Source organism: Oncorhynchus kisutch, unplaced genomic scaffold, assembly GCF_002021735.2.
Source record: "Oncorhynchus kisutch isolate 150728-3 unplaced genomic scaffold, Okis_V2 Okis09a-Okis19a_hom, whole genome shotgun sequence".
Classification (NCBI taxonomy): Eukaryota; Metazoa; Chordata; class Actinopteri; order Salmoniformes; family Salmonidae; genus Oncorhynchus; species Oncorhynchus kisutch.
The window spans coordinates 18557046-18571597 of NW_022261985.1; the positions used below are offsets into that span (position 1 = coordinate 18557046).

Here is a 14552-nt window from a genome sequence, read left to right on the forward strand (position 1 = left end):
TTCCACCTGGTCTCTACTTCAGTCCCTATAGTTTGTCCTGTTGTGATGTGGCTGGTTCTACCTGGTCTCCTCTACTTCAGTCCCTATAGTTTGTCCTGTTTGTGATGTGGCTGGTTCTACCTGGTCTCCTCTACTTCAGTCCCTATAGTTTGTCATGTTGTGATGTGGCTGGTTCTACCCTGGTCTCCTCTACTTCAGTCCCTATAGTTTGTCCTGTTTGTGATGTGGCTGCTTCTACCTGGTCTCTACTTCAGTCCCTATAGTTTGTCCTGTTTGTGATGTGGCTGGTTCTACCTGGTCTCTACTTCAGTCCCTATAGTTTGTCCCTGTTTGTGATGTGGCTGGTTCCACCTGGTCTCTCTACTTCAGTCCCTATAGTTTGTCCTGTTTGTGATGTGGCTGGTTCTAACCTGGTCTCTACTTCAGTCCCTATAATTTGTCCTGTTTTGAATGTGGCTGGTTCTACCTGGTCTTCTACTTCAGTCCCTATAGTTTGTCCTGTTTGTGATGTGGATGGTTCTACCTGGTCTCTACTTCAGTCCCCTATAGTTTGTCCTGTTTGTGATGTGGCTGGTTCTACCTGGTCTCTACTTCAGTCCCTATAGTTTGTCCTGTTTGTGATGTGGCTGGTTCCACCTGGTCTCCTCTACTTCAGTCCCTATAGTTTGTCCTGTTTGTGATGTGGCTGGTTCTACCTGGTCTCTACTCTTCAGTCCCTATAGTTTGTCCTGTTTGTGATGTGGCTGGTTCTACCTGGTCTCCTCTACTTCAGTCCCTATAGTTTGTCCTGTTTGCGATGTGTCTGGTTCCACCTGGTCTCCTCTACTTCAGTCCCTATAGTTGTCCTGTTTGTGATGTGGCTGGTTCTACCTGGTCTCTACTTCAGTCCCTATAGTTTGTCCTGTTTGTGATGTGGCTGGTTCTACCTGGTCTCTACTTCAGTCCCTATAGTTTGTCCTGTTTGTGATGTGGCTGGTTCTACCTGGTCTCCTACTTCAGTCCCTATAGTTTGTCCTGTTTGTGATGTGGCTGGTTCCACCTGGTCTACTCTACTTCAGTCCCTATAAGTGAGTTTGTCCTGTTTGTCATGGGGCTTGGTCTTACCCTACCTGGGTCTCCTGTACTTCAGTCCCTATATGTTTGTCCTGTTTGTGATGTGGGCTGGTTCGGGTTCACTGGTCTCCTACTTCAGTCCCTATAGACTGTCCTGTTTGTGATGTGGCTGTTCTACTCCACTGGTCTCCTCTACTTTTACTTCTTCCCTATAGTTTGTCCTGTTTGTGAGTGGCTGGTGTCTACGTGTCTCTACTTACAATTCCCTATAGTTTGTCCTGTTTGTGATGGTGTCTGGTTCTACCTGGTTCTCCTCTACTCTTCAGTCCCTATGTTTTTTTCCTGTTTGCGATGTGTCCCTGGTTCCACCTGGTCTCCTCATACTTCAGTCCCTATAGTTTTTGTCCTGTTGTGATGTGGTCTGGTCTACCTGGTCTCTTCTTCAGTCCCATATTTTGTCCTGTTTTGTTGATGGTGGTCTGGTTCTAACTGGTCTCTCTACTTCATTCCCTATAAAGTATTGTCCCTGTTTTGTGATGTGGCTGGTTCTACCCTTCCTCTACTATATCCATATAGTTGTCCTGTTTGTGATGTGGCTGGTTCCTACCTGGTCTCCTCTACTTCAGTCCCTATAGTTTGTCCTGTTTGTGATGTGGCTGGTTCTACCTGGTCTCCTCTACTTCAGTCCCTATAGTTGTCCATGTTTGTGATGTGGCTGGTTCTACCTGGGTCTCCTCTACTTCAGTCCCTATAGTTTGTCCTGTTTGTGATGTGGCTGCTTCTACCTGGTCTCTACTTAAGTCCCTATAGTTTTGTCCTGTTTGTGATGTGGCTGGTTCTACCTGGTCTCTACTTCAGTCCCTATAGTTTGTCCTGTTTGTGATGTGGCTGGTTCCACCTGGTCTCTACTTCAGTCCCTATAGTTTGTCCTGTTTGTGATGTGGCTGGTTCTACCTGGTCTCCTCTACTTCAGTCCCTATAGTTTGTCCTGTTTGTGATGTGGCTGGTTCTACCTGGTCTCCTCTACTTCAGTCCCTATAGTTTGTCATGTTGTGATGTGGCTGGTCTACCTGGTCTCCTCTACTTCAGTCCCTATAGTTTGGTCCTGTTTGTGATGTGGCTGCTTCTAAACCTGTCTCTACTTCAGTCCCTATAGTTTGTCCTGTTTTGTGATGTGGCTGGTTCTACCTGGGCTCTACTTCAGTCCCTATAGTTTGTCCTGTTTTGTGATGTGGCTGGTTCCACCTGGTCTCTACTTCATTCCCTATAGTTTGTCCTGTTTGTGATGTGGCTGGGTTCTACCTGGTCTCTTACTTCAGGTCCCTATAATTTGTCCTGTTTTGATGTGGCTGGTTCTACCTGGTCTCTACTTCAGTCCCTATAGTTTGTCCTGTTTGTGATGTGGATGGTTCTACCTGGTCCTCTACTTCAGTCCCTATAGTTTGTCCTGTTTGTGATGTGGCTGGGTCTACCTGGTCTCTACTTCAGTCCCTATAGTTTGTCCTGTTTGTGAGTGTGGCTGGTTCCACCTGGTCTCCTCTACTTCAGTCCTATAGTTTGTCCTGTTTGTGATGTGCTGGTTCTACTGGTCTCTACTTCAGTCCCTATAGTTTGTCCTGTTTGTGATGTGTCTGGTTCTACCTGGTCTCTCCTCTACTTCAGTCCCTATAGTTTTGTCCTGTTTGCGATGTGTCTGGTTCCACCTGGTCTCCTCTACTTCAGTCCCTATAGTTGTCCTGTTTGTGATGTGGCTGGTTCTACCTGGTCTCTCTACTTCAGTCCCTATAGTTTGTCCTGTTTGTGATGTGTCTGGTTCTACCTGGTCCTCTACTTCAGTCCCTATAGTTTGTCCTGTTTGTGATGTGGCTGGTTCTACCTGGTCTCCTCTACTTCAGTCCCTATACAGTAGTTGTCCTGTTTGTGATGTGGCTGGTTCTACCTGGTCTCCTCTACTTCAGTCCCTATAGTTTGTCCTGTTTGTGATGTGGCTGGTTCTACCTGGTCTCCTCTACTTCAGTCCCTATAGTTTGTCATGTTTGTGATGTGGCTGGTTCTACCTGGTCTCCTCTACTTCAGTCCCTATAGTTTGTCCTGTTTGTGATGTGGCTGCTTCTACCTGGTCTCTACTTCAGTCCCTATAGTTTGTCCTGTTTGTGATGTGGCTGGTTCTACCTGGTCTCTACTTCAGTCCCCTATAGTTTGTCCTGTTTGTGATGTGGCTGGTTCCACCTGGTCTCTACTTCAGTCCCTATAGTTTGTCCTGTTTGTGATGTGGCTGGTTCTACCTGGTCTCTACTTCAGTCCCTATAGTTTGTCCTGTTTGTGATGTGGCTGGTTCTACCTGGTCTCTACTTCAGTCCCTATAGAATGTCCTGTTTGTGATGTGGCTGGTTCCACCTGGTCTCCTCTACTTCAGTCCCTATAGTTTGTCCTGTTTGTGATGTGGCTGGTTCTACCTGGTCTCTACTTCAGTCCCTATAGTTTGTCCTGTTTGTGATGTGTCTGGTTCTACCTGGTCTCCTCTACTTCAGTCCCTATAGTTTGTCCTGTTTGCGATGTGTCTGGTTCCACCTGGTCTCCTCTACTTCAGTCCCTATAGTTTGTCCTGTTTGTGATGTGTCTGGTTCTACCTGGTCTCTTCTTCAGTCCCTATAGTTTGTCCTGTTTGTGATGTGGCTGGTTCTACCTGGTCTCCTCTACTTCAGTCCCTATACAGTAGTTGTCCTGTTTGTGATGTGGCTGGTTCTACCTGGTCTCCTCTACTTCAGTCCCTATAGTTTGTCCTGTTTGTGATGTGGCTGGTTCTACCTGGTCTCCTCTACTTCAGTCCCTATAGTTTGTCCTGTTTGTGATGTGGCTGGTTCTACCTGGTCTCCTCTACTTCAGTCCCTATAGTTAGTCATGTTTGTGATGTGGCTGGTTCTACCTGGTCTCTACTTCAGTCCCTATAGTTTGTCATGTTTGTGATGTGGCTGGTTCTACCTGGTCTCTAATTCAGTCCCTATAGTTTGTCCTGTTTGTGATGTGGCTGGTTCTACCTAGTCTCTACCTCAGTCCCTATAGTTTGTCCTGTTTGTGATGTGGCTCGTTCTACCTGGTCTCTACTTCAGTCCCTATAGTTTGTCCTGTTTGTGATGTGTCTGGTTCCACCTGGTCTCCTCTACTTCAGTCCCTATACAGTAGTTGTCCTGTTTGTGATGTGGCTGGTTCCACCTGGTCTCCTCTACTTCAGTCCCTATAGTTTGTCCTGTTTGTGATGTGGCTGGTTCTACCTGGTCTCTACTTCAGTCCCTATAGTTTGTCCTGTTTGCGATGTGTCTGGTTCCACCTGGTCTCCTCTACTTCAGTCCCTATAGTTGTCCTGTTTGTGATGTGGCTGGTTCTACCTGGTCTCTACTTCAGTCCCTATAGTTTGTCCTGTTTGTGATGTGTCTGGTTCTACCTGGTCTCTACTTCAGTCCCTATAGTTTGTCCTGTTTGTGATGTGGCTGGTTCTACCTGGTCTCCTCTACTTCAGTCCCTATACAGTAGTTGTCCTGTTTGTGATGTGGCTGGTTCTACCTGGTCTCCTCTACTTCAGTCCCTATAGTTTGTCCTGTTTGTGATGTGGCTGGTTCTACCTGGTCTCCTCTACTTCAGTCCCTATAGTTTGTCATGTTTGTGATGTGGCTGGTTCTACCTGGTCTCCTCTACTTCAGTCCCTATAGTTTGTCCTGTTTGTGATGTGGCTGCTTCTACCTGGTCTCTACTTCAGTCCCTATAGTTTGTCCTGTTTGTGATGTGGCTGGTTCTACCTGGTCTCTACTTCAGTCCCTATAGTTTGTCCTGTTTGTGATGTGGCTGGTTCCACCTGGTCTCTACTTCAGTCCCTATAGTTTGTCCTGTTTGTGATGTGGCTGGTTCTACCTGGTCTCTACTTCAGTCCCTATAGTTTGTCCTGTTTGTGATGTGGCTGGTTCTACCTGGTCTCTACTTCAGTCCCTATAGAATGTCCTGTTTGTGATGTGGCTGGTTCCACCTGGTCTCCTCTACTTCAGTCCCTATAGTTTGTCCTGTTTGTGATGTGGCTGGTTCTACCTGGTCTCTACTTCAGTCCCTATAGTTTGTCCTGTTTGTGATGTGTCTGGTTCTACCTGGTCTCCTCTACTTCAGTCCCTATAGTTTGTCCTGTTTGCGATGTGTCTGGTTCCACCTGGTCTCCTCTACTTCAGTCCCTATAGTTTGTCCTGTTTGTGATGTGTCTGGTTCTACCTGGTCTCTTCTTCAGTCCCTATAGTTTGTCCTGTTTGTGATGTGGCTGGTTCTACCTGGTCTCCTCTACTTCAGTCCCTATACAGTAGTTGTCCTGTTTGTGATGTGGCTGGTTCTACCTGGTCTCCTCTACTTCAGTCCCTATAGTTTGTCCTGTTTGTGATGTGGCTGGTTCTACCTGGTCTCCTCTACTTCAGTCCCTATAGTTTGTCATGTTTGTGATGTGGCTGGTTCTACCTGGTCTCCTCTACTTCAGTCCCTATAGTTTGTCCTGTTTGTGATGTGGCTGCTTCTACCTGGTCTCTACTTAAGTCCCTATAGTTTGTCCTGTTTGTGATGTGGCTGGTTCTACCTGGTCTCTACTTCAGTCCCTATAGTTTGTCCTGTTTGTGATGTGGCTGGTTCCACCTGGTCTCTACTTCAGTCCCTATAGTTTGTCCTGTTTGTGATGTGGCTGGTTCTACCTGGTCTCCTCTACTTCAGTCCCTATAGTTTGTCCTGTTTGTGATGTGGCTGGTTCTACCTGGTCTCCTCTACTTCAGTCCCTATAGTTTGTCATGTTTGTGATGTGGCTGGTTCTACCTGGTCTCCTCTACTTCAGTCCCTATAGTTTGTCCTGTTTGTGATGTGGCTGCTTCTACCTGGTCTCTACTTCAGTCCCTATAGTTTGTCCTGTTTGTGATGTGGCTGGTTCTACCTGGTCTCTACTTCAGTCCCTATAGTTTGTCCTGTTTGTGATGTGGCTGGTTCCACCTGGTCTCTACTTCAGTCCCTATAGTTTGTCCTGTTTGTGATGTGGCTGGTTCTACCTGGTCTCTACTTCAGTCCCTATAATTTGTCCTGTTTTGATGTGGCTGGTTCTACCTGGTCTCTACTTCAGTCCCTATAGTTTGTCCTGTTTGTGATGTGGATGGTTCTACCTGGTCTCTACTTCAGTCCCTATAGTTTGTCCTGTTTGTGATGTGGCTGGTTCTACCTGGTCTCTACTTCAGTCCCTATAGTTTGTCCTGTTTGTGATGTGGCTGGTTCTACCTGGTCTCTACTTCAGTCCCTATAGTTTGTCCTGTTTGTGATGTGGCTGGTTCCACCTGGTCTCCTCTACTTCAGTCCCTATAGTTTGTCCTGTTTGTGATGTGGCTGGTTCTACCTGGTCTCTACTTCAGTCCCTATAGTTTGTCCTGTTTGTGATGTGTCTGGTTCTACCTGGTCTCCTCTACTTCAGTCCCTATAGTTTGTCCTGTTTGCGATGTGTCTGGTTCCACCTGGTCTCCTCTACTTCAGTCCCTATAGTTTGTCCTGTTTGTGATGTGTCTGGTTCTACCTGGTCTCTACTTCAGTCCCTATAGTTTGTCCTGTTTGTGATGTGGCTGGTTCTACCTGGTCTCCTCTACTTCAGTCCCTATACAGTAGTTGTCCTGTTTGTGATGTGGCTGGTTCTACCTGGTCTCCTCTACTTCAGTCCCTATAGTTTGTCCTGTTTGTGATGTGGCTGGTTCTACCTGGTGTCCTCTACTTCAGTCCCTATAGTTTGTCATGTTTGTGATGTGGCTGGTTCTACCTGGTCTCCTCTACTTCAGTCCCTATAGTTTGTCCTGTTTGTGATGTGGCTGCTTCTACCTGGTCTCTACTTCAGTCCCTATAGTTTGTCCTGTTTGTGATGTGGCTGGTTCTACCTGGTCTCTACTTCAGTCCCTATAGTTTGTCCTGTTTGTGATGTGGCTGGTTCCACCTGGTCTCTACTTCAGTCCCTATAGTTTGTCCTGTTTGTGATGTGGCTGGTTCTACCTGGTCTCTACTTCAGTCCCTATAATTTGTCCTGTTTGTGATGTGGCTGGTTCTACCTGGTCTCTACTTCAGTCCCTATAGTTTGTCCTGTTTGTGATGTGGCTGATTCTACCTGGTCTCTACTTCAGTCCCTATAGTTTGTCCTGTTTGTGATGTGGCTGGTTCTACCTGGTCTCTACTTCAGTCCCTATAGTTTGTCCTGTTTGTGATGTGGCTGGTTCTACCTGGTCTCTACTTCAGTCCCTATAGTTTGTCCTGTTTGTGATGTGGCTGGTTCCACCTGGTCTCCTCTACTTCAGTCCCTATAGTTTGTCCTGTTTGTGATGTGGCTGGTTCTACCTGGTCTCTACTTCAGTCCCTATAGTTTGTCCTGTTTGTGATGTGTCTGGTTCTACCTGGTCTCCTCTACTTCAGTCCCTATAGTTTGTCCTGTTTGTGATGTGGCTGCTTCTACCTGGTCTCTACTTCAGTCCCTATAGTTTGTCCTGTTTGTGATGTGGCTGGTTCTACCTGGTCTCTACTTCAGTCCCTATAGTTTGTCCTGTTTGTGATGTGGCTGGTTCCACCTGGTCTCTACTTCAGTCCCTATAGTTTGTCCTGTTTGTGATGTGGCTGGTTCTACCTGGTCTCTACTTCAGTCCCTATAATTTGTCCTGTTTTGATGTGGCTGGTTCTACCTGGTCTCTACTTCAGTCCCTATAGTTTGTCCTGTTTGTGATGTGGATGGTTCTACCTGGTCTCTACTTCAGTCCCTATAGTTTGTCCTGTTTGTGATGTGGCTGGTTCTACCTGGTCTCTACTTCAGTCCCTATAGTTTGTCCTGTTTGTGATGTGGCTGGTTCTACCTGGTCTCTACTTCAGTCCCTATAGTTTGTCCTGTTTGTGATGTGGCTGGTTCCACCTGGTCTCCTCTACTTCAGTCCCTATAGTTTGTCCTGTTTGTGATGTGGCTGGTTCTACCTGGTCTCTACTTCAGTCCCTATAGTTTGTCCTGTTTGTGATGTGTCTGGTTCTACCTGGTCTCCTCTACTTCAGTCCCTATAGTTTGTCCTGTTTGCGATGTGTCTGGTTCCACCTGGTCTCCTCTACTTCAGTCCCTATAGTTTGTCCTGTTTGTGATGTGTCTGGTTCTACCTGGTCTCTACTTCAGTCCCTATAGTTTGTCCTGTTTGTGATGTGGCTGGTTCTACCTGGTCTCCTCTACTTCAGTCCCTATACAGTAGTTGTCCTGTTTGTGATGTGGCTGGTTCTACCTGGTCTCCTCTACTTCAGTCCCTATAGTTTGTCCTGTTTGTGATGTGGCTGGTTCTACCTGGTGTCCTCTACTTCAGTCCCTATAGTTTGTCATGTTTGTGATGTGGCTGGTTCTACCTGGTCTCCTCTACTTCAGTCCCTATAGTTTGTCCTGTTTGTGATGTGGCTGCTTCTACCTGGTCTCTACTTCAGTCCCTATAGTTTGTCCTGTTTGTGATGTGGCTGGTTCTACCTGGTCTCTACTTCAGTCCCTATAGTTTGTCCTGTTTGTGATGTGGCTGGTTCCACCTGGTCTCTACTTCAGTCCCTATAGTTTGTCCTGTTTGTGATGTGGCTGGTTCTACCTGGTCTCTACTTCAGTCCCTATAATTTGTCCTGTTTGTGATGTGGCTGGTTCTACCTGGTCTCTACTTCAGTCCCTATAGTTTGTCCTGTTTGTGATGTGGCTGATTCTACCTGGTCTCTACTTCAGTCCCTATAGTTTGTCCTGTTTGTGATGTGGCTGGTTCTACCTGGTCTCTACTTCAGTCCCTATAGTTTGTCCTGTTTGTGATGTGGCTGGTTCTACCTGGTCTCTACTTCAGTCCCTATAGTTTGTCCTGTTTGTGATGTGGCTGGTTCCACCTGGTCTCCTCTACTTCAGTCCCTATAGTTTGTCCTGTTTGTGATGTGGCTGGTTCTACCTGGTCTCTACTTCAGTCCCTATAGTTTGTCCTGTTTGTGATGTGTCTGGTTCTACCTGGTCTCCTCTACTTCAGTCCCTATAGTTTGTCCTGTTTGCGATGTGTCTGGTTCCACCTGGTCTCCTCTACTTCAGTCCCTATAGTTTGTCCTGTTTGTGATGTGTCTGGTTCTACCTGGTCTCTACTTCAGTCCCTATAGTTTGTCCTGTTTGTGATGTGGCTAGTTCTACCTGGTCTCCTCTACTTCAGTCCCTATACAGTAGTTGTCCTGTTTGTGATGTGGCTGGTTCTACCTGGTCTCCTCTACTTCAGTCCCTATAGTTTGTCCTGTTTGTGATGTGGCTGGTTCCACCTGGTCTCCTCTACTTCAGTCCCTATAGTTTGTCATGTTTGTGATGTGGCTGGTTCTACCTGGTCTCCTCTACTTCAGTCCCTATAGTTTGTCCTGTTTGTGATGTGGCTGCTTCTATCTGGTCTCTACTTCAGTCCCTATAGTTTGTCCTGTTTGTGATGTGGCTGGTTCTACCTGGTCTCTACTTCAGTCCCTATAGTTTGTCCTGTTTGTGATGTGGCTGGTTCCACCTGGTCTCTACTTCAGTCCCTATAGTTTGTCCTGTTTGTGATGTGGCTGGGTTCTACCTGGTCTCTACTTCAGTCCCTATAATTTGTCCTGTTTGTGATGTGGCTGGTTCTACCTGGTCTCTACTTCAGTCCCTATAGTTTGTCCTGTTTGTGATGTGGCTGGTTCTACCTGGTCTCTACTTCAGTCCCTATAGTTTGTCCTGTTTGTGATGTGGCTGGTTCTACCTGGTCTCTACTTCAGTCCCTATAGTTTGTCCTGTTTGTGATGTGGCTGGTTCTACCTGGTCTCTACTTCAGTCCCTATAGTTTGTCCTGTTTGTGATGTGGCTGGTTCTACCTGGTCTCTACTTCAGTCCCTATAGTTTGTCCTGTTTGTGATGTGGCTGGTTCTACCTGGTCTCTACTTCAGTCCCTATAGTTGTCCTGTTTGTGATGTGGCTGGTTCTACCTGGTCTCTACTTCAGTCCCTATAGTTTGTACTGTTTGTGATGTGTCTGGTTCCACCTGGTCTCCTCTACTTCAGTCCCTATACAGTAGTTGTCCTGTTTGTGATGTGGCTGGTTCCACCTGGTCTCCTCTACTTCAGTCCCTATAGTTTGTCCTGTTTGTGATGTGGCTGGTTCTACCTGGTCTCTACTTCAGTCCCTATAGTTTGTCCTGTTTGTGATGTGGCTGGTTCTACCTGGTCTCTACTTCAGTCCCTATAGTTTGTCCTGTTTGTGATGTGGCTGGTTCTACCTGGTCTCTACTTCAGTCCCTATAGTTTGTCCTGTTTGTGATGTGGCTGGTTCTACCTGGTCTCTACTTCAGTCCCTATAGTTTGTCCTGTTTGTGATGTGGCTGGTTCTACCTGGTCTCTACTTCAGTCCCTATAGTTTGTCCTGTTTGTGATGTGGCTGGTTCTACCTGGTCTCTACTTCAGTCCCTATAGTTGTCCTGTTTGTGATGTGGCTGGTTCTACCTGGTCTCTACTTCAGTCCCTATAGTTTGTCCTGTTTGTGATGTGGCTGGTTCTACCTGGTCTCTTCAGGCTGAATGCAGTAGAATTATTTACTTCCTGTCAACTGATTACACACACACAAACACACACACACACACACAAACCACACAATCCCCCCCCCCCACCCCTACCCACACACACACACCCACACAGAGAGAGAGACACTATCCTGACAGATGGCCGACCCGAAGGGAGGCAGGCAGCTCACAGCACTAAGCCGATCTGTCGTCACGACAACCACAGCTATTTCAGATTCACCTTAAAGACCCATCACCTCTCAGACAGAACGGATCGATCAAACACAGAACATGGACAGAAACAGACAGAAGATGAAAACATAAAAATAAAGAGGAGAGAATGTCACTCTCTTCCCCTCTCTCTCTCTCTCTCTTCCCCTCTCTCTCTCTCTCTCGTTCTCTTCCCCTCTCTCTCTCTTTCTATCTCTCTCTCTCTCTCCCTCCCCCTTTCTCTCCCCCCCCCTCTCTCTCTCTCTCTCTCTTTCTTTCTCTCTCTCTCTCTTACCCTCCCCCCTTTCTCTTCCCCTCTCTCTCTCTCTCTCTCTTTCTTTTCTCTCTCTCTCTCTTACCCTCCCCCCTTTCTCTTCCCCTCTCTCTCCCTCTCTTTCTATCTCTTTTCTCTCTCTCCCCTCCGCCTTTCTCTTCCCCTCTCTCTTTTCTCTTTCTATCTCTCTCTCTCTCTCCCTCCCCCTTTCTCTTCCCCTCTCTCTCTTTTCTATCTCTCTCTCTCTTCCCCTCCCCCTTTCTCTTCCCCTCTCTCTATCTCTCTCTCTTCTCCTCCCCCCTTCTCTCCCCGTCTCTCTTTCTCTCTCTCTCTTTCTCTTTCCCTCCCATTTCTTTCTCTCTCTCTCTATCCATCGTGTTTCTACAGTGTGTGTGCATTGGAGGGTGGGAGGCTGGTTGCCCCCGGAGACGGGAGCTGAGCTGCATGTACAGGATGGAAACTAATCAGGGACCAATAACCAACACACATCGTGACTCAAGCTTATGCACGTTATGCAGAATGTTATGAAGAGTGATCAGATGAATTTCAATTCATTGCAAAGTCCCTCTTTGCCATGAACCCCCCCCAAAAAAAACTATTCCACTGCATTTCAGCACTGCCACAAAAGGACCAGCTGACATCATGTCAATGATTCTCTCGTTAACACAGGTGTGAGTGTTGACGAGGATAAGGCTGGAGATCACTCTGTCATGCTGATTGAGTTCGAATAACAGACTGGAAGCTTCAAAAGGAGGGTGGTGCTTGGAATAATTTTTCTTCCTCTGTCAACCATGGTTACCTGCAAGGAAACACGTGCCGTCATCATTGCTTCGCACAAAAAGAGCTTCACAGGCAAGGATATTGCTGCCAGTAAGATTGCACCTAAATCAACCATTTATCGAATCATCAAGAACTTCAAGGAGAGCGGTTGAATTGTTGTGAAGAAGGCTTCAGGGCACCCAAGAAAGTACAGCAAGCGCCAGGACCGTCTCCTAAAGTTGATTCAGCTGCGGGATCGGGGCACCACCAGTACAGAGCTTGCTCAGGAATGGCAGCAGGCAGGTGTGAGTGCATCTGCACGCACAGTGAGGCGAAGACTTTTGGAGGATGGCCTGGTGTCAAGAAGGGCAGCAAAGAAGCCACTTCTCTCCAGGAAAAACATCAGGGACAGACTGATATTCTGAAAAAGGTACAGGGATTAGACTGCTGATGGCTGGGGTAAAGTCATTTTCTCTGATAAATTCCCTTTCCGATTGTTTGGGGCATCCGGAAAAAACCTTGTCTGGAGAAGACAAGGTGAGCGCTACCACCATCAGTCCTGTGTCATGCCAACAGTGTCATGCCTTCTCAGCCAAGGGCTCACTCACAATTTTGCCTGAGACCACAGCTGTGAATAAAGAATGGTACCAACACATCCTCCAAGAGCAACTTCTCCCAACCATCCAGGAACAGTTTGGTGACAAACAATGCCTTTTTCAGCACGATGGAGCACATTGCCATAAGGCAAAAGTGATAACTAAGTGGCTCTGGGAACAAAACATCGATATTTTGGGTCCATGGCCAGGAAACTCCCCAGACCTTAATCCCATTGAGAACTTCTGGTCAATCCTCAAGAGGCGGGTGGACAAACAAAAACCCACAAATTCTGACAAACTCCAAGCATTTATTATGCAGGAAAGGGCTGCCATCAGTCAGGATGTGGCCCAGAAGTTAATTGACAGCATGCCAGGGCGAATTGCAGAGGTCTTGAAAAAGAAGGGTCAACACTGCAAATATTGACTCTGCATCAACTTCATGTAATTGTCAATAAAAGCCTTTGACACTTATGAAATGCTTGTAATTATACTTCAGTATTCCATAGTAACATCTGGCAAAAATATCTGAAGACACTAAAGCAGCAAACTTTGTATAAATGTATATTTGTGTCATCCTCAAAACTTTTGGTCACGACTGTACAAACAATAGTAAGCAAGTGTAAACACCATGGGACCACGCAGCCGTCATACCGCTCAGGAAGGAGACATTCTGTCTCCTAGAGATCAACGTACTTTGGTGCGAAAAGTGCAAATCAATCCCAAAACAACAGCAAAGGAACTTGTGAAGATGCTGGAGGAAACGGATACAAAAGTATCAATATCCACAGTAAAATGAGTCCTATATCAACATAACCTGAAAGGCCACTCGGCAAGGAAGAAGCCACTGCTCCAAAACCACCATAAAAAAGCCAGACTACAGTTTGCAATTGCACAAAGATCGTACTTTTTGGAGTCCTCTGGTCTGATGAAACAAAAATAGAACTGTTTGGCCATAATGACCATCGTTATGTTTGGAGGAAAAAGGGGGAGGCTTGCAAGCTGAAGAACACCATCCCAACCGTGAAGCACAGGGGTGGCAGCATCATGTTGTGGGGGTGCTTTGCTGCAGGAGGGACTGGTGCACTTCACAAAATAGATTGCATCATGAGGGAAGAAAATTAGAAAATTATGTGGATATATTGAAGAAAGATCTCAAGACATCAGACAGGAAGTTAAAGCTTGGTCGCAAATGGGTCTTCCAAATGGACAATGACCCCAAGCATACTTCCAAAGTTGTGGCAAAATGGCTTAAGGACAACAAAGTCCTGACCTCAATCCTATAGAAAATTTGTGGGCAGAACTGAAAAAGCGTGTGCGAGCAAGGAGGCCTACAAACCTGACTCAGTTACACCAGCTCTGTCAGGAGGAATGGGCCAAAATTCACCCAACTTATTGTGGGAAGTTTGTGGAAGGCTACCCAAAACGTTTGACCCGAGTTAAACAATTTAAAGGCAATGCTACCAAATACTAATTGAGTGTATGTAAACTTCTGACCCACTGGGAATGTGATGAAAGAAATAAAAGCTGAAATAAATAATTCTCTCTACTATTATTCTGACATTTCACATTCTTAAAATAAAGTGGTGATCCTAACTGACCTAAGACAGGGAATTTGTACAAGGATTAAATGTCAAGAACTGTGAAAAACTGAGTTTAAATGTATTAGGCTAAGTGTACGTAAACTTCTGAATTCAACTGTACCTTCACCTCTCTCTCTCACACACACGCACACACACACACACACACACACGCACACACGCACACACACACACACACACACACACACACACACACACACACACACACACACACACACACACACACACACACACACACACAGGTGTACGTGGCTAAGGTGTACACACACACGTCACCTGCTGTTCTTCAGCCTACATCTGTCAATCAACGGGGTCTGTAGTGACATCACTATAGGTAAGAGGTACACCCCATAATACTGTAACCCTAACACCTGTAGCCTAGCAACCAGACAGACAGGCAGACAGCGTGGCAGACAGCACTATCGCTGTTGTCATGGAGACTCATACATTAACTGACCCTAGGGGGTTAATGAAGTAGACACATATTTAC

The 14552-nt window shown here is 46.4% G+C and overlaps 1 protein-coding gene across 1 annotated transcript in view; it reads right to left on the bottom strand.

Annotated features, from left to right (window-relative positions):
• LOC109887009 (carboxypeptidase E) overlaps window positions 1-14552 on the bottom strand; it is a 49597-nt gene that overhangs the window by 33641 nt on the left and 1404 nt on the right.